General features: G+C 46.9%; 1 protein-coding gene and 1 long non-coding RNA gene across 3 annotated transcripts in view; one reads left to right on the forward strand and one right to left on the reverse strand.

Moving 5' to 3' along the window:
- LOC139273335 (parkin coregulated gene protein homolog) overlaps positions 1-17,997 on the reverse strand; it is a 436,219-nt gene that overhangs the window by 217,556 nt on the left and 200,666 nt on the right. The window lies entirely within an intron of this gene.
- On the forward strand, positions 10,214-16,481 carry LOC139272760 (uncharacterized). Its single transcript, XR_011594957.1, has 2 exons — positions 10,214-10,512; positions 14,336-16,481. It is a non-coding gene; the product is annotated as an uncharacterized lncRNA (long non-coding RNA).

A 17,997-nucleotide genomic window follows, 5' to 3' on the forward strand; every position in this document is an offset into this window, starting at 1 on the left:
CAGTTCCATTCAATACATTTGCTTGCTTTACATTTCGAGGTACATTTCAGTACAATCCCGGATACATTGTAATACAGTCATCAAATTAATTTACTAGTGGCACTATACGGTACATGGAATGGGTGAGGGTACAATTACATTTCTTTGCAACATACATTACTAAACAGAACTTGCATTATACATGGCACTACATGGGTTTTTTCAGATCATGGTGCTCTATGTATACAGAAAATTTACAAGTACAGCCTGAGGGGAGTTTTATACTGATTCCAGCCCCTGGGTTTATCGTGGCGGAAGGGCTTTAAACTGTGGCTCTTTGCGGCAACTGCACCAATTTTTAGTGCGTCCCACAGCACGTACTCCTGGATCTTGGATTGCGCCAGTCTGCAACATGCAGATGTGGACTTCTCCTTGCTCTGGAAGACCAGCAAGTTTCGGCAAGACCAAAGTGCGTCTTTCACAGAGTTGATGGCCCTCCAGCAGCAGATGATGTCTGTCTCGGTGTTTGTCCCTGGGAACAGCCCATAGAGCAGAGTCCTGTGTTACGGAGCTGCTTGGGATAAACCTCGACAGCAACCACTGCATCTCCATCCAGACCTGCCTTGCAAAGGGGCAATCACAAAAGAGCTGGATGACTGTCTCGTCCGCACCACAGCCAACTCGGGGGCAGAGTGCCGTGTCTCTGAAACCCCGGCTGTGTATGAAGGATCTAATGGGTAGGGCCCTCCTCACCACCAACCAAGCTACGTCTTGGTGCTTGTGTGAAAGCTCTGGCGATGAGACGTTCTGCCAGACGAGTTTGACAGTCTGCTTGGGGAACCACCCGACAGGGTCCACCGTCTCCTTCTTTCGTAGGGCGTCCAGGACCATACGGGCCAACCACTGCTTTATGGCCTTGTGGTCAAAGGGGTTTTTTCTGAAAAACTTTTCCACGAAGGACAGGTGGACAGGCATGGTGCAACTGGTGGGGGCGTTTCGCGGCAGCATGGCAAGACCCATCCTTTGCAACACCGGGGACAGGTAGAACCTCAGCACGTAGTGACAATTAGTGGACACAAAGGTGGCCATCAGGATGAGGGCCACATTCGGAACATCCTTTCCTCCACTGTCCAGAGATTTGTACATCGTGTCTCTGCGGACACGGTCCATTTTGGACCTCCGGACAAAGTGGAAGACGGCTCGGGTGACTGCCGCAGCACAGGAGCGTGAGATGGGCCAGACCTGCGCCACGTACAAAACACCGAGAGCGCCTCACTCCTGATGACCAGGTTCTTTCCTGCCATGGAAAGGGAGCGCAGCTTCCACCATCCCAGTTTTTGTTTCACTTTGGCAGTACGCTCTTCCCAGTTTTTGGCGCACGCCCCGTCCGCTCCGAACCATATTCCCAACACCTTCAGGTAATCTGGCTTAAAGGTGAAGGGAATAAAGGATCGGTCGGCCCAGTTGCCAAAGAACATGGCCTCGCTTTTGCTGCGATTGACCTTCGCTCCCGAGGCCAGTTCAAACTGGTGGCAGATTGTGAGCAATCTGCGGACCGACTGCGGATTCGAGCAAAAGACGGTGACGTCGTCCATGTACAGGGAGGTCTTGACCTGAGCGCCTTCGCTGCCTGGGATCGTCACCCCTCTAATGCTCGCATCCTTCCTGATGGACTCAGCAAAGGGTTCGATACAACACACAAACAAGACAGAGGAGAGGGGACAGCCTTGCCTGACTCCAGATCTGATTGGAAAGCTTTGAGTTTCCCACCCGTTGATTAGAACTGTGCTACTGATGTCTGTGTAGAGCAGTTGGATCCAATTGCGGATACCCTCCCCAAACCCCATCTTGGAGAGCACGTCCATCAGGTACGTGTGCGATATCCTGTCAAAGGCCTTTTCCTGGTCCAGGCTGATTAAACAGGTGTCCACCCTCCTGTCCCGCACGTAGGCGATTGTATCCCTGAGTAGCGCGAGGCTATCAGAGATCTTCCTGCCGGGGATAGCGCAGGTCTGGTCCGGGTGGATCACCAGCTCCAGAGCAGACTTGACCCTGTTTGCAATGACCTTTGACAGGATCTTGTAGTCCACATTGAGCAGCGAGATGGGCCGCCAGTTTTTGATTTCCTCCTTATCCCCCTTCTGCTTGTAGATGAGGGTGATGATGCCTTTCCTCATTGATTCTGACATACTGCCAGCTAGAAGCATACCCCCATACACTTGCAGCAGGTCTGGGCCCATCCAGTCCCACAGAGCCGAATACAATTCAACCGGTAAGCCATCGCTTCTGGGAGTTTTACTCGTCGCAAGGGACCGGACGGCCTTTATCAGCTCGTCCAGAGTTAGCGGGTGGTCCAGACTCTCCCGCTCGCTGTCATCTAAGACCTCTGAGATAGATGACAGGAAAGACAGGGAGGCTGCGTGGCCTGTGGGCTTGACGTCGTACAGCCCAGCATAGAAGGATTTGCTGATCCTCAGCATGCCAGGCTGTGAAGACGTCACAGAACCATCTTCTTCCTTTAGGCTGCTGATCACAGAGCTCCCCCTGTGTACCTTTTGGAAGAAGAAACGCGAACACGTCTCATCCTGCTCGACGGAGCGGACTCTGGAGCGGAAAATGATTTTGGAGGACTCTGAGGCAAAGAGCGAGGCTTGCTGGCCCATCACCTCTTGGAGTTCCTCCACGACATCGACCCCCATCGACTGCAGCAGGAGCAGGTTTTGCATACTCTTCTGGAGTTGGGACAATTCCCTCTGTCTCCCTCTCGCCTCCTGAACACCTTTGAGGATTAAGAACCTCTTGATGTTTGTCTTGATTGTTTCCCACCAGTGCATCAGGGAATCACTGAGGGATTTTACGGTTCTCCAACCTTTGTAATCCCTCTTGAGTTCCTCAACGTTTTCCGGGGTCAACAGTTTCACGTTCAGCTTCCATATCCCCCTGCCCATTTTCTGGTCTTCCTGTGGGAGGCAGTCAGCCAGTAGGAGGCAGTGGTCAGAGAAGAACACCGGCGTGACGTCGGTGGATCTGACCTTGAGCGTGTGGGACACAAACAGGAAGTCTATTCTGGAACGGACAGACCCATCTGGTCTCGATCAAGTGTATCTGCGCGGTGCTCCATCTGCAGGGTTGCTGAAGACGTCGCACAGCTTTTATCACGTCCATCAGGAGTTTGGATGTGGTGTCCAATTTGCTGTCGGCTCTGCTGGATCGTCCAGCCGCATCGATAATGCAGTTGAAATCACCGCCCAGAACGACCGGTCTGGATGTCGCCAGCAGCAGTGGGAGCTGCTGGAGTAGGGCCAGCCGCTCGCTTCTGAGAGGCGAGGCATACACGTTAATTAGCCTTAGAGGAACATTTTTATACAATACATCTGCTACGAGGGGGCGGCTGCCCACCACCTCCTTAACTTCGGTGATGGTGAAGTGACCTCCCCGCAGCAGAATGCCCAGGCCGGAGGAACGGCAATCGTTGCCTCCTGACCAAACAGATGGTCCGTGGGACCACCATTGCGACCACTGCCGGTAACTGCTGAAGTGCGGCAGGTCGCACTTCTGCAAGAATAGCAGGTCTGCCTTGACCTTGGCAAGATACCCCAAGGTGGAAACACATCGCGCAGTTGACTTAATGCTACGCACGTTAATGGATGCAATCTTTAAACCCATTTTTAAATTGGTGGTTACAGTCCAAAAATTACATTTAGATCACGCAGTCCTTTGGCCCTGTGGCCTGTTCCCGTATACATAGGTTAGCTTTAAACTTTTCTACTGCACCTTGGCTGAGATATGGGTTGTCCTCTGCCTTGGGGATGGTTCGACCAGGGGACACCAGTAGTGTGGATGGGGGGTCCTCAATGTCAACTGGGCTGCCCTCGCCTGGTGTTGGTTGTTCCTTGTGTGCATCCCCTGTGGTGTTGTTGCTCACAGCGTTTTGGAGCTGGGGTGCATCTGTCACTTCGTCGCTCCCAGAGATCCGGAGCGGGGGTGCATCGGTTGCTTCTTCGCTCCCGGGAATCCGGAGCAGGGGTGCATCGGTGACATCACTGCTCCCGGGGTCCCGGAGCTGGACTGCGCTGGTCGCATTGCCATTTTGCCTCTTCTTCTGCTGGTGGTAGTGAGAGCTTTTGCCTCGCCCTTCATCCTCGGATGAGCTGCAGCCACTGCTGTCCGTCGTGGACTCTAGCCGTCTTTTGCCTCTTGTTTCTGCAGGAGGCCCCTTTTCCTTTGACTTGCGGGCCGCCTTCTTCTTGACGAGCTGCCATTCCTGTTTTCCTTCTGCTTCTGCTCCCTCCTCTTCCATGGACTCGGTGTCTCGGGGGGGAGTTTCACTGCTGGGTGCTAGTGTCTGGCGGCTTGCCGTGGCAGACTTTCCTTCTTCCTCTCGGTCAGTGTCGACTAGGGCAGTGGTTTGTTTGCACGGTGTCTTGGAGAGGAGGGCGGTGTTGGTCTCCTCTTGGGTGTTGCACTCCTCAGCTTTCTCCTCAAGTGTCACCATGTTCTTTGCCGCCTGCGCATAGCTGAAATTCTGCTTGGGGCAGGCCTTGTACAGATGTCCAGCCTGACCACAAAGGTTGCAGCACTTGGTCTCTTTACAGTCCTTTGTCTGGTGTCCTTCCTTCTTGCAGTTGCGGCAAATGATTGCTTTGCAGCTTGCTGCCACGTGGCCTGCTTTCCCGCAGGTTCGGCACACGTTGGGTTGTTCGGCGTACACCATGTAGCCCCGACTTACTCCGATGACGAAGATGGAGGGGGGGGTGCAGGATGGTTCCACTGGCATTCACTTTCATGATAACCTGGATCTGGCGCTTGCTGGTCCAAATCCCGTGGAAGTCTTTCAGGTCGATGCTGTTTCCTCCCCCATCGACATACCTGGCGAGGAATGTCAGCACATCAATGACCGGGATGTGGGGATTGTACATGTGCACTGTAATAGTGCAATTCCTCTGCGAAGGGAGGGTGAACAGTGGTTCCCAAGTCAACATTGACTGCAGTGGTTCACTCGGCTCCTTCATCGGGGAATTTCAAGTATTGGGTGACGTTTCTGAAGGTTACATCAAAGTAACCTCTCTTCGGGATGTCCTGCAAGGTGAAGACATCCACGACTTTCATGCCACAGGTTTCAAGCAGGATTTTCTTCATGAAGAGATCCCGGTTGATTGTCGCCTGTCCTTTCACTTTCTTTACAGTCACTCGGATGGTGTTTTGGATGCCCTGGTTCGCCGCCATCCGGGTTGCAGATTCCTCCTTTCGGCTTGTGTTTTGGCCGAAGCCTTCAATCTTTTGTGGTGCCAGTCTGGCACCTTGGCTGACCTCCTAGTCCGCCCATTGGTCGGTCAACGTGCAGATTTCTTCTTTTCTCCAGTTGGTGCTTGTCCCGAGCCAAAAGGCCAGGCGCAGCCAAACTGGAAAGACGAGTTTCTGCAATCAGTCAATTCGCAGAGTGTGCCATTGAGCAGCAATACTTCAAAGCACACAGCACTCCCTTTCAAGCCTTTGGGTGAATAGGTGGTGTTTCGTTGGCAGTAGGGGTGCTGGTGGCGCATATGCAAAGATGGCCTATACCCTGTTTCAGGCTTGGGTTCTGGACACATCTTTTGATGCATCTACCAATATGGCAGATGGCACACTTCTAGCTCTTAATGGTGGCAGACATCTTGCCCCTCCCCCCCCCACCCTCTCCATATTGGAAGCTTAGGTGCCCATTCTATGTCAAGCAAACATCCATCACACATCAGACATTACAAAACAATCAAAAAAGAGAAAGCAAGTCATTGAGTCGTGGAAATCTGAAATTTACAAGGAATCATAACTGCACTGTGAATGGTCTCAGCAGTTAACAACCATTTACAACCATCTGGATTGACCTTTTTAGAATATTGGCCTTAAAGGGACAGTCTAAATAGGCAGCTGAACATCACAATAGTGGTGCAGACTACCCATGACCAATGCCACGGAGATTGCTGGTGTATATAAATTGTTGTGAATATAAATATACATATGTATGGAGTGCATTTTTTGCCTTTTGACCATGGATGGGTAGGAAATCTAGCCCGTATGCTGTCATTGATGCAACATAGAAAAAAACCTAGTCAATGCGTAGTATAATTTGTACTAAAATGTTATTCTTGGGAATTTTTAAATCAATCTTAAATCTCTACAATTTACTGCAACCAAATTTAACGAATGGACAATCAATGCCAAAATAGCTGGTTGAAGTCCAGCTCCTACAGTTCACTAGCTCATTTTATTTACACAGCTGTTCTCATGATGCGCCCTGGGCAGTTTTACTATGTTAAAGGTGCTGCATAAATGCAAGTTGTTGTTGTCATTGACAGTGAGCTTCAATTTTAATGAACTAGCTTGACTTAATGTTGCACCCTCGCCTATATATCCAGTTGGAAGTCTGTGCTGTCAAGCTGAAATGTCCCTCTGCCCGAGATTTTGGATTTACAACACAACACACATCAATCGTATCGGGATGTGTGTACGCCTGGGTGAAATCAGATTCTTTACTCTTTACAACCCCTGTGTTAGATTACAAAAGGCAGGCATAAAACAGAGGCACATCTGACTTAAATATGCACCCAGCTTTGTAAGGAGATTCTGAAGTGTAACAGAATCCTACCTTCGTCAACTTGAATGTCTGTTGTACTCCTATCATGACATGGGTGTGAACTGTTCTGATGATACAAAGAAGCTCCACTCCTACACCCTGGAAGGTGAGCCATATTACCAAACAACTTTGAACCTTAACGAGATTTGCTTTTGTGGAAGAGTTAACCATTTCCTTGTGCGACAGCTACAGTTACGAAAGTATCAACGTGCAAAACAAAGCAGGCAATCAGAGTTGAATCAGTTTTTCTTATGAAATTGATATTGATGAAAGCTGGGTTAAGGCATTGACAATTCATTGCCTGGAAACATTTTTCATCTAACCTACTGTACCAGCTGCACACTTAAACTGTTGTTTTGACATTTTTTGTGCTTCAACTTTAACTCATAGTCATCATCATCATAGGCCGTCCCTCAGAATCGAGGAAGACTTGCTTCCACTCTTAAAATGAGTCCTTAGGTGGCTGAACAGTCCAATACGAGAGCCATAGTCCCTGTCACAGGTTACAGACAGTTGTTGAGGGAAGGGGTGGGTGGGACTGGTTTGCCGCATGCTCCTTCCGCTGCCTGCGCTTGATTTCTGCATGCTCTCGGCAATGAGACTCGAGGTGCTCAGTGCCCTCCCGGATGCACTTCCTCCACTTAGGGCGGTCTTTGGCCAGGGACTCCCAGGTGTCGGTGGGGATGTTGCACTTTATCAGGGAGGCTTTAAGGGTGTCCTTGTAATGTTTCCTCTGCCCACCTTTGGCTCGTTTGCCGTGAAGGAGTTCAGAGTAGAACGTTTGCTTTGGGAGTCTCGTGTCTGGCATGCGGACAATGTGGCCTGCCCAGCGGAGTTGATCAAGTGTGGTCAGTGCTTCAATGCTGGGGATGTTGGCCTGGTCGAGGATGCTAATGTTGGTGCGTCTGTCCTCCCATGGGATTTGTAGGATCTTGCGGAGACATCGTTGGTGGTATTTCTCCAGCGACTTGAGGTGTCTACTGTATATGGTCCATGTCTCTGAGCCGCACAGGAAGGCGGATATTATTACAGCCCTATGAGCTTGGTGGCAGATTTGAGGGCCTGGTCTTCGAACACTCTTTTCCTCAGGTGGCCGAAGGCTGCACTGGTGCACTGGAGGCGGTGTTGAATCTCGTCATCAATGTCTGCTCTTGTTGATAAGAGGCTCCCGAGGTATGGGAAATGGTCCACGTTGTCCAGAGCCGCGCCGTGGATCTTGATGTTTGGGGGGCAGTGCTGTGCGGCGAGAACAGGCTGGTGAAGGACCTTTGTCTTACAGATGTTTAGCGAAAGGCCCATGCTTGTGTACGCCTCAGTAAATACATCGACTATGTCCTGGAGTTCAGCCTCTGTATGTGTGCAGATGCAGGTGTCGTCCGCATACTGTAGCTCGATGACAGAGGTTGGGGTGGTCTTGGACCTGGCCTGGAGACAGTGAAGGTTGAACAGGTTCCCATTGGTTATGTAGTTTAGTTCCACTCCAGCAGGGAGCTTGTCGACTGTGAAGTGGAGCATGGCAGCGAGGAAGATTGAGAAGAGGGTTGGGGCGATGACGCAGCCCTGTTTGACCCCGGTCCGGAAGTGGATTGAGTCTGTAATGGATCCGTTGGTAAGGATCGCGACCTGCATGTCATTGTGGAGCGGGCGGAGGATGTTGACAAACTTTTGGGGGCATCCGAAACGGAGGAGGACGCTCCATAAACCCTTGCGGTTGACAGTGTCAAAGGCCAAGGCCTTTGTAAGGTCGAAGAAGGTCATGTATAAGGGCTGGTGCTGTTCCCTGCATTTTTCCTGCAGCTGTCGTGCTGCAAAAATCATGGTACAGTTATACTCGCAAGATAGTTTTAATAGTTGAAGGGTCCAGGGTCCCTGTATTTAATTCTTTGACTGAAATAAGTCTATAGATTGTACTGAGTAAAATAACGTTTAAGCCCGATTTACTGGTCTGACGACTGATCTATTCTATTCATCTCCAAGTATAACGGAATGTTAGTATCATGCTGTAACTTTAGTCTATCATGGGCACCTGTACGGCTGTATTCTAAGATCTGTGTTGTAGTTGTGTAACTACTGTAAACCTCAGATCTCATTTCAATGGTACCCAGAGTACATAGAATTGACAGTCAAGAGGTAGAAAGAAAAAAACAAAGACTTGTATTTATATAGCGCCTTTCACGACCACCGGACGTCTCAAAACATTTTACAGCAAACAAAATACTTTTGGAGTGTGGTCACTGTTGTAATGTGGGAAGCGCGGCAGCCAATTTGCACACAGCAAACTCCCACAAACAGCAATGTGATAATGACCAGATAATCTGTTTTTGTTATGTTGATTGAGGGATAAATATTGGCCAGGACATCGGGGATAACTCCCCTGCTCTTCTTCGAAATAGTGCCATGGGATCTTTTACAGCCACCTGAAAGAGCAGACGGGGCCTCAGTTTAATGTCCCATCTGAAAACCAGCACCTCCGATAGTGCAGCACTCCCTGAGCACTGCACTGGAGTGTCAGCCTAGAGTTCTTTGTGCTCAAGTCCCTGGAGTGGGGCTTGAACCCACAACCTTCTGACTCAGAAGTGAGAATGCTACACAGTGAGCCACAGCCTGACACTGCAGTAGCTTCAAAATTGATATATTAAAACTTACGATTTGCATAACAATAAGGAAAATGCAGTGAAATTCTACATCTGTATGCAATTCTTTGCACAGCAGACTTAATAATCTGATATAGTTTGATCATAATTTTAGAACAAAAAATAAAAGCCTCTTTTAAAATACTAAATAACGTAAAACATAACAAAATCCAACAGAAATCATCCTGCTATGTTTTCAATAAAGGGTTGACAACTGCATTAGCATTAAAAGAGCTTGTTCTCCAACAATGAAGGCTGTAAATGTGAAAAAGACAAACTCGCATGGATAAAATCATACAATAAGGCAAAGACTTGGCAAAAGATGAAAAAGTGTGAGTGTGAGCATTTATAATTAGAAAACAACCACTGATTCTCACTGGAACGGACTACATTACCCTTTACCAGAAAGAAAGAATGAAAGACTTGCATTTATATAGCATCTTTTACGTCCACCAGACGTCCCAAAGCACTTTACAGCCAATGAAGTACTTTTTTGAAGTGTAGTCACTGTTGTAATGGAGGAAACGCGGCATCCAATTTGCGCACAGCAAGCTCCCACAAACAGCAATATGATAATGACCAGATAATCTGTTTTAGCGATTTTGATTGAGGGATAAATATTGGCCAGGATGCTGGGGATAAGTCCCCTGCTCTTCTTCGAAATAGTACCATGGGATCTTTTACATCCACCTGAGAGAGCAGGCGGGGCCTCGGTTTACCATCTCATCCGAAAGACGGCACCTCCGACAGTGCAGCGCTCCCTCAGCACTACACTGGAGTGTCAGCCGAGATTTTTTGCTCAAGTGTCTGGAGTGGGATTACCAGTTCCTTTCATTTCTCCACTGACTGCCGACTTATGCCCGATCCAATGTTCTATTTGTCATGCTGCTCAAGCAGGCTGCAAAGTTGAGAAAACACAGACCCCTGCCTACGTGAAAGATAGCACGATGTCTTAAGCATCAATCAACTTGACATTTCAGGACTTTAGGCTGGGAGCCAATTATGGGCTAACAACATATCAATTGAGCCAATAAGGTCAAAGAAGGCGAGTTCACGATTGTAAATTGATCCAGGATAAGTACAGCCATTTTTTGCCATGTGTTTCAGAAGGATAAAGGACCTGGCATAACGCCAGCAGTTTGTTATAGCTGCCAGAATAAAGTTACTTTAAATCTATCACCGGAATTCGCATCTCATTGAAAATTAAGAGATCTAACAATTTTGGCGTCACGAACAGAATCGTTGAGGGAAGAAACTGAATTTTGGACATCGGACCTACAAAGTGAGGTAAGGACTCCTCGTTATAAAAGTCCTCGGTCAACTGTCTAAATTCACCTCCCCTTCTACGCGATTCCGAAAGCCTCCGGTTTGCGAATCTTCCGGTTAGTAAATGGCTCAAGGTCCCATAGACGTTGAAACTTCGGCGGTGTGTTAGTTAATTCATCACCGACTCACTGATCGGCTGGAAAGCCTACGACTCGAGACCCCAGTAAAGAAATTAGTACTATGGCAGCAGAAGATAAGAGCAAAGAATTGCCTACAACTGTTAAAGGCGGGCGGGCACCACCTGAGGTTTCGATAGATGAAATCCTCAAACAGTTGAAAGAATAAATAGAGCAACAATTCGACTTATCTAAAACCTGTATTAAGATTGAACAAAAGTACGGAACCTCCAAAGGACAATGGTCCTTGGACGAGATCAAAAGGGTCTGGGGAAAAACGACCCGTATGAAAAATAAAGAGCGAACCAGATGGTCCTTAGCTGTTATGGGACAGATCCGACAGCGGAATGAAATTATAACGTGTTCCCAACATGATAGGGACCTGACCAGTTCAAAGGACCAATTGCAAGCGGTTTGTGAACAGCTGCAACAGAAAAAACTTGAACTTGAAAAGTCGGAAGTGGAAATTAAAGATCTTAAAGGTGAAATTAAAGAATGGAAAAAATCATTAGGTCAAGAGACAGTAATAGGAAAAGGGAAATGTATCAGTCAATTCCCAAGGTACCCATGTTTGGATAAATTAAAAGCGCAAACCCGAAGACACGACCAAGGAATAGATACGGATTCTGAGTCCTCCGAAGATACAGGGTCGGAGGATGAAGAATTAGGAGTGCGTTTTGCCCCGTTAAAAAAAACGAGTTGTAGTCAAATCAGAAGAAACTGCAGATGAGGACGGAACCAAAAAAATGAAAAAAAGGCTGTATGAAAAATACTTAGTTCATAATCCGGCGGACACAGAGAAAATTGATAAATGGTCCAAGGAGTTGCCCAATCCAAAGAAAGGGGGAGTGAAAACGTGGGACCAACTGGACCGCTTAAGAAATATATATCAACTTCATCCCTGGGACAGAGTGCAAATTTTGACCATAATGGTGCCAAAAACACAGGGAAGCAAATTGTACGACAAGGTAAAAACAGCTTTGGGGCAGGATGAGCAAGAATTAGACGCAGGGTGGGATGCAATTAAACACTGGCTGCAAGCCTTCAGTCCAGCTAAGACAGACTGGGGACAAATTGCAGCCTGCCAACAGAAAGGAACAGAGGAGGTCCTGGAGTATGACGAGCGGTTTAGATGCATGTGGCTAGAACATTCGGGTATGAATAATACGTTTGAGGAAATGAATGAGTTTGAACCCCTGTAAGCAGCTTTCGTGGCAGGTCTAAAACCAGAACTGTCCAAAATGCTTAAGGTAGTGTTACCGGACTGGGAAGGTAGAGGAACTACCTTTGCAGCGTTGGTGGATCGATGTAACTAAGTAGACAGGGATATGGGAGCTAAAGTCCAAGCTGTGCAGGCTATGGGATGGAAATCCCAGGATTCCAATAAACAGTCATTAGGAAAATTACCCGGAAAATGTCATTATTGTGGGAAAGAACTGGGCTAAGACGTGCAGGGCGAAACAACAAGGTCACGGCTGGGGAAGAGGACACAACCAGGGATACAATTCAGCCAACAAGCCAGGCTTGTCACAAGATAACGACCTCATAGAAGCATTTAAGCGACTGACAATACAACAGAAAGAGTTACTTGGGATAGCAAAAAGTGATTAGAGCCCGCCCTGGCCCCCCTCCTCGCACTAATACAACAGAGGGGAGATGGGCGATATATAACTGTGAGGGTGGGCGATAAGGATGTGGACTGTCTTTTAGACACAGGGGCGGAATTAACATGCCTACCCCTACAATATGGAGACTTTTTGCCGTTGGATGGTAGGACACGTACAGCCTATGGAGTTGGGGGCCATAAAATGGAAATTAAAAGGACAACACCGGTATTTATAGGGCTGGGTCCACATGAACTAACCATGCTGGTCTGGATAGGCCCAGTAGATCAACCCCTTTTGGGAATGGACGTCCTAATCCAAGTAGATTCATCGTTGCATTTTGAGGATGGTTGGGTGACATGGTCAATTAGAACTTTGAAGAAAGAAGAATTGAAGGAACACCCGATATGGGCTAAAGATAAGAACGATTGTGGCCTACTCCAGATGGAGCCTGTGTCATTTACTGGGACCAAGCCTCCATGCACTAAACAGTATCCCATCAGTCCAACTGCCATCACGGGAATATTACCAGTTATTCAGCAATTGGAGAAACAAAGGGTGCTTATTAAAATGCATAGCTCCTCCAATAGCCCCATGTGGCCGGTACAGAAATCTAATGGAACTTGGTGTTTGACCATCGATTATAGGAAAGCTAACCAGTGTATTGATCAAAAAGCTCCTTTGGTCGCAGATCCCTCCACCATTTTTAATGCCCTCGGTTATAGATATGGCCAACGGATTTTGGTCGGTGCCTCTGGCACTGGAGGTTCGACAGTGGTTTGCTTTCACGGTCCAAGGGCAACAGTACACTTGGACCCGGTTACTGCAGGGTTTCCACAACAGCCCTACGGTATTCCACATGGCTTTACAAAGCCATTTGCGAGAATTACCTTCCCTGTCATCCACAGTCATCCAATATGTAGACGATATCCTGCTAGCTTCAAACATGGAAGAACAGCATGAACAAGATTTACGAGCTCTGCTGGACCACCTTTGGCTGAAAGGACATAAAGCCAGCATCGACAAAGCACAAATATCCCAAGAAGAGGTTGTATACCTGGGACAAAAGATTTCACAAGGAAAGAGAGAACTTACCCAGGATTGAACTGCAGCCATTCGGGCTGCTAAAAAACCCACCACTATTCAGGAACTAAGGTCTTTTTTGGGATTGTGTAACTTTAACAGAAATTGGATTGACTCCTTCACACAGCTTGCTCAGCCACTGAATGATATCTTAAAGGGGAAACGTGCCTCTAAAGAAGCCCCACTAAGGAACAGCAAGAGGCCTTTCTGAGTTTGAAAAAGGCTTTGTGTTCGGCACCGGCTCTGGGAATCCCCGACAGTGGTAAGCCATTTACCCTGTTTGTCCATGAGAAAGAAGGATACATGACAGCTATACTGACACAAGAACATGGGGATCGGCAAAGACCTATTGGCTATTATTCGGCAAAAACTGGATGCGGTAGCCCTCGGATGGGTAAGTTGCCTAAGGGCTACGGAAGCTACATGTCGAGCGGTAATGATCACTGCGGGTCTAGTCCTCGACCAAAGCTGATGGTCTAGTGTCCCCACACCGTAGACACTTTGCTGTCTATGAATAGAATGTCTCAGGTGACGGCAGCTAGATGGACCTGCTGGACAGCAGTTTTGGAAGCTGCTGTGGGAGTCCCGAGTAGCATTGACTCAGATCAGGGATCACACTTCACAGGTGCTGTTTGCCAAGAAGTCTGTAGGTTACTGAACATTACGTGGGATTTACACTGTCCTTATCACCCACAATCATCAGGACAAGTAGAGCAAATGAATCAAACTCTGAAACAATGGCTTGCCAAATATCACCAAGAAGGAACACCATGGCCCCAGGCACTACCAATAGTGCTATGTATCATTAGGGCAAACCCAAACAGAACTACAGGTCTAAGCCCATTTGAAATTATAACAGGAAGACCCATGTCACTGCCAGGAACTATTGATTTACGGAACGCTGATGTTCATTTAATGAGTGACACTTTGTTATCATACTGTTAGAGCCTGACCAATGCTATTAGTTCTGTTTCCCGACAGGTATCGGCAACTTGGGGTAATCCACCCGAAGGAGGACACGACATCATCCCGGGAGTTTGCGTGTATGTGAAAAAGTTGCATAAAGAACCTTTGGGTGCCAAGTGGGAGGGACCTTACCAAGTGTTATTGACCACCCAGGCAGCTGTTAAAGTCCAAGGAAAGAAAGCCTGGATCCACGCCTCACACGTTAAACGAGTACCCGTAACTGAAGCTGAAATCTAATAAAGACAATTACTTTTAGCCAAAGTGTATAAATTTACTGTACTACTGACTGTAGGCATTCTAGGCATTTGCCTACTTCATACTAGCTGACCTTCTGCACCAAAAGGAAATAATAGAGTACCCGGGGAATTACATGTAAATACCTTTTTATATATGTCATACATTTATGCCAAACAAGGTAACATTTCCAGTTGTTGGGTGTGTGCGCATATTCCTATTCACTCAAAGGGAGGGATTCGCTTGAGGCAAATTCCCTTGAATATCTCAGAAATGGCTGAGTGGATAATTAATCAAAACAAAACAGGCAATGCGTTTCAGGATACGGAAGACTGGGCATGTAAATGGAAGTCAGCAGGTTACAATCTGACTACCTTTGAAGGGGGGTACCAACCGTGCTGCAATAATTCCAAACGGCCCCCATTTTTTGTTATCACTAATACAACGGGGGTAGGAAGACCGGAGGAATTGGTCTGTCTGATTAGAAACATCAAAGGAGGCCAAAATATGGGGTATATCCCAGAATTATAATGTAATCAAGCCACGGAACCGTCCAAACTGGGCCGATGTGGGAGTTCTTAACGTAACGGGGATCCTGAATAAAACAGATGGAAAAGCCTGGACAGGCCCTGGAGTGTTGCTGACAAAGAAACAGCTAACATTCATTGCCTATAATGGCACCTATTGGGTGTGTGGCCACAAGGCCTACCCTTGGCTGCCCCAGAATTGGACGGGATCCTGCTATTTAGCCTACATTGTGCCATATGTGTATCATATAAAGTCACTGTCAGAACATCTACACCGTCCTAAGAGAGCTATCACAGAAACAGAGAGGTTCTTTGCCATTCTGATCCCCGGGTATGGGACCGCCAAACTGGCAAGGGAATCCATTAACATGGCATCTGTTGTGGAACAGGTAGCCAATGATACTTCAGAAGCCCGAGTTAAAATCAATGCAGAAATGGTAGCAATCCGCACAGTAGCCCTACAGAATAGACTGGCCCTTGACTACATCCTGGCTGAAAAGGGAGGTACTTGCGCCCTGCTTGGAACTGAGTGTTGTACATATATCCCAGATAGCTCCGAAGAAATTACCCACTTAGTGGAGCATATCCAAAAGGAGGTAGAAAAACTTAAGCAACCCCCATCATTCACTTTGTGGAGCGGGGCCACTGAATGGCTAGGTTCAATAGGAACTTCATTGGTGGAAGGTTTAATTCTATTCGTTGTAATTATTTTACTTTTATATTGTTTTTGTTGATTAAATGTTGTTGCAACCAGGTGGCTGTAGCTGCTGTCCCTTGCAGGTCCCAGCAGACCATCTGTACATGGCAATATGGTATGTTATGCTGAAGGGAAGGTTGTTTACTGGTTGAATTAAGATATTGATTTGGATTAAATTTTAATGAGGTTAATTAACCTACTAAAACCAGACTTCCAATGTGGCCACGATGGAATTCGGGTTGGTGTAAATTTGTGTGAAAGCTACTAGTCCGGACATGAGGTGAAACACATCAACAAATTTTGGAAGGAAACTCTATTAACATGTATGAAATTATTTTGTAGAATGTTTAACCAGTGATACCTGATGTTTTATGATACAGTTTGTGAAAGAATCAAAGGGGGGATTGATAGAGAATTCAAGCAGGCTGCAAAGTTGAGAAAACACAGATCCTTGCCTACATGAGAAATAGCACGATGCCTTAAGCATCAATCAACTTGACATTTCAGGACTTTAGGCTGGGAGCCAATTATGGGCTAACAACATATCAATTGAGCCAATAAGGTCAAAGAAGGCGAGTTCACGATTGTAAATTGATCCAGGATAAGTACAGCCATTTTTTGCCATGTGTTTCAGAAGGATAAAGGACCTGGCATAAAGCCAGCAGTTTGTTGTAGCTGCCAGAATAAAGTTACTTTAAATCTATCACTGGAGTTCGCATCTCATTGAAAATTAAGAGATCTAACAGCACTGAGCAGGCCATGCGGCCCCATCATGTCTGCACTTGTGTTTTTCCACATGAGCCACTAAGTCTAATCCTACTCTTCTGCTTGCTCCTCATAACCCTTTAAAATTCCTCTTTTTTTTCCAAGCAATTATCTAATTCCCTCTTAAAATAATTTATTATGAACTCTGCGTAAATAACAAATTGCTGCAGAGAATTCCACATTCTAACCACTTTCGGTTACTTTAATGGCTCACCCAATGTTAGTCAAAGAACTGAAAATCAAATTTATATTAAGATATGAGATTTTATCTGGAAAAAGATGATAACATTTGCAGATGACACTATGCCAGGAATCAGAGGCGGTAGCTCAGAAATTAAATAATGAGCTACTGCCATAGTTTTGGTGGACACCCCAGAGAAAGGGCAAAAACAGCCATTGTCAGTAAAAGAAAGACTTGTATTTATAAAGTGCCATTCACAACCTCAGGACATCCCAAAATGCTTTACAACCAATGAAGTACTTTTGATGTGTAGTCACTGTCGTACTGTAGGAAACATGGCAGACAATTTGTGCACAGCAAGCTCCCACAAACCTCAAAGCCTCCCTGATAAAGTGAAACATCCCCACTGACACCTGGGAGTCCCTGGCCAAAGACCACCTGAAGTGGAGGGAGAGCATTTGGGAGGGCGCTGAGCACCTCGAGTCTCGTCGCCGAGAGCATGCAGAAAACAAGTGCAGGCAGCAGAAAAAGCGTGCGGCAAACCAGTCCCACCCACCCTTTCCTCCAATGACTATCTGTCCCACCTGCGAAACAGTTCCCGTATTGAACTGTTCAGTCACCTGAGAACTCATTTTTTGAGTGGAAGCAAGTCTTCGTCGATTTTGAGGGACTGCCTATGATGATGATGATGATGACCAGATCTGTGTTAGTGATGTTGGTTAGTGAGTAGAAGAATGGGCAATGAGTTGAATAAAGATAAACATAAAGTACTACACAATGGAAGGATAAACAGGCAATACATGTTCTCCATGAATTATGTTATAATAGCTAAACTTGCTGAAAGACGTAGGAAGTTTAGCAGACTCGATGCTATAATGTCCCAACCAATGCAGAGCGGCATGCAACAAAGCCAACAGAATGTTGAATGTTATAGAGCCAAAAAAATGCAAAAAATTTCAGAGGAAGTCATAACCAAACTGTAAGATGGTCAGACCAAGCCTCGAGTACGGTGTCCAGTTCTGATTCACTGAAACTTTAGGGAGACATTCATATCCATGAGCCATATAGGTCTTAGTGTTGAGGAGAGACTGGAGAAACCTGGCGGGGGTGAAACTCCATTGCGCTTCGTTTGGGGATGGTAACATCCAGGAGGTGGGACTTTTTGCACCAGGCACGGAGGTCTCGCCCCGCTCGAAATATTCGGGTTACCGCCCCCGAAAGGGAGTGGAGCGCAAAATAACAAGCTCCACTCCCTTTCTGGTAGTGGGGCGGA

Source organism: Pristiophorus japonicus, chromosome 9 (genome assembly GCF_044704955.1).
Source record: "Pristiophorus japonicus isolate sPriJap1 chromosome 9, sPriJap1.hap1, whole genome shotgun sequence".
Taxonomy (NCBI): Eukaryota; Metazoa; Chordata; class Chondrichthyes; family Pristiophoridae; genus Pristiophorus; species Pristiophorus japonicus.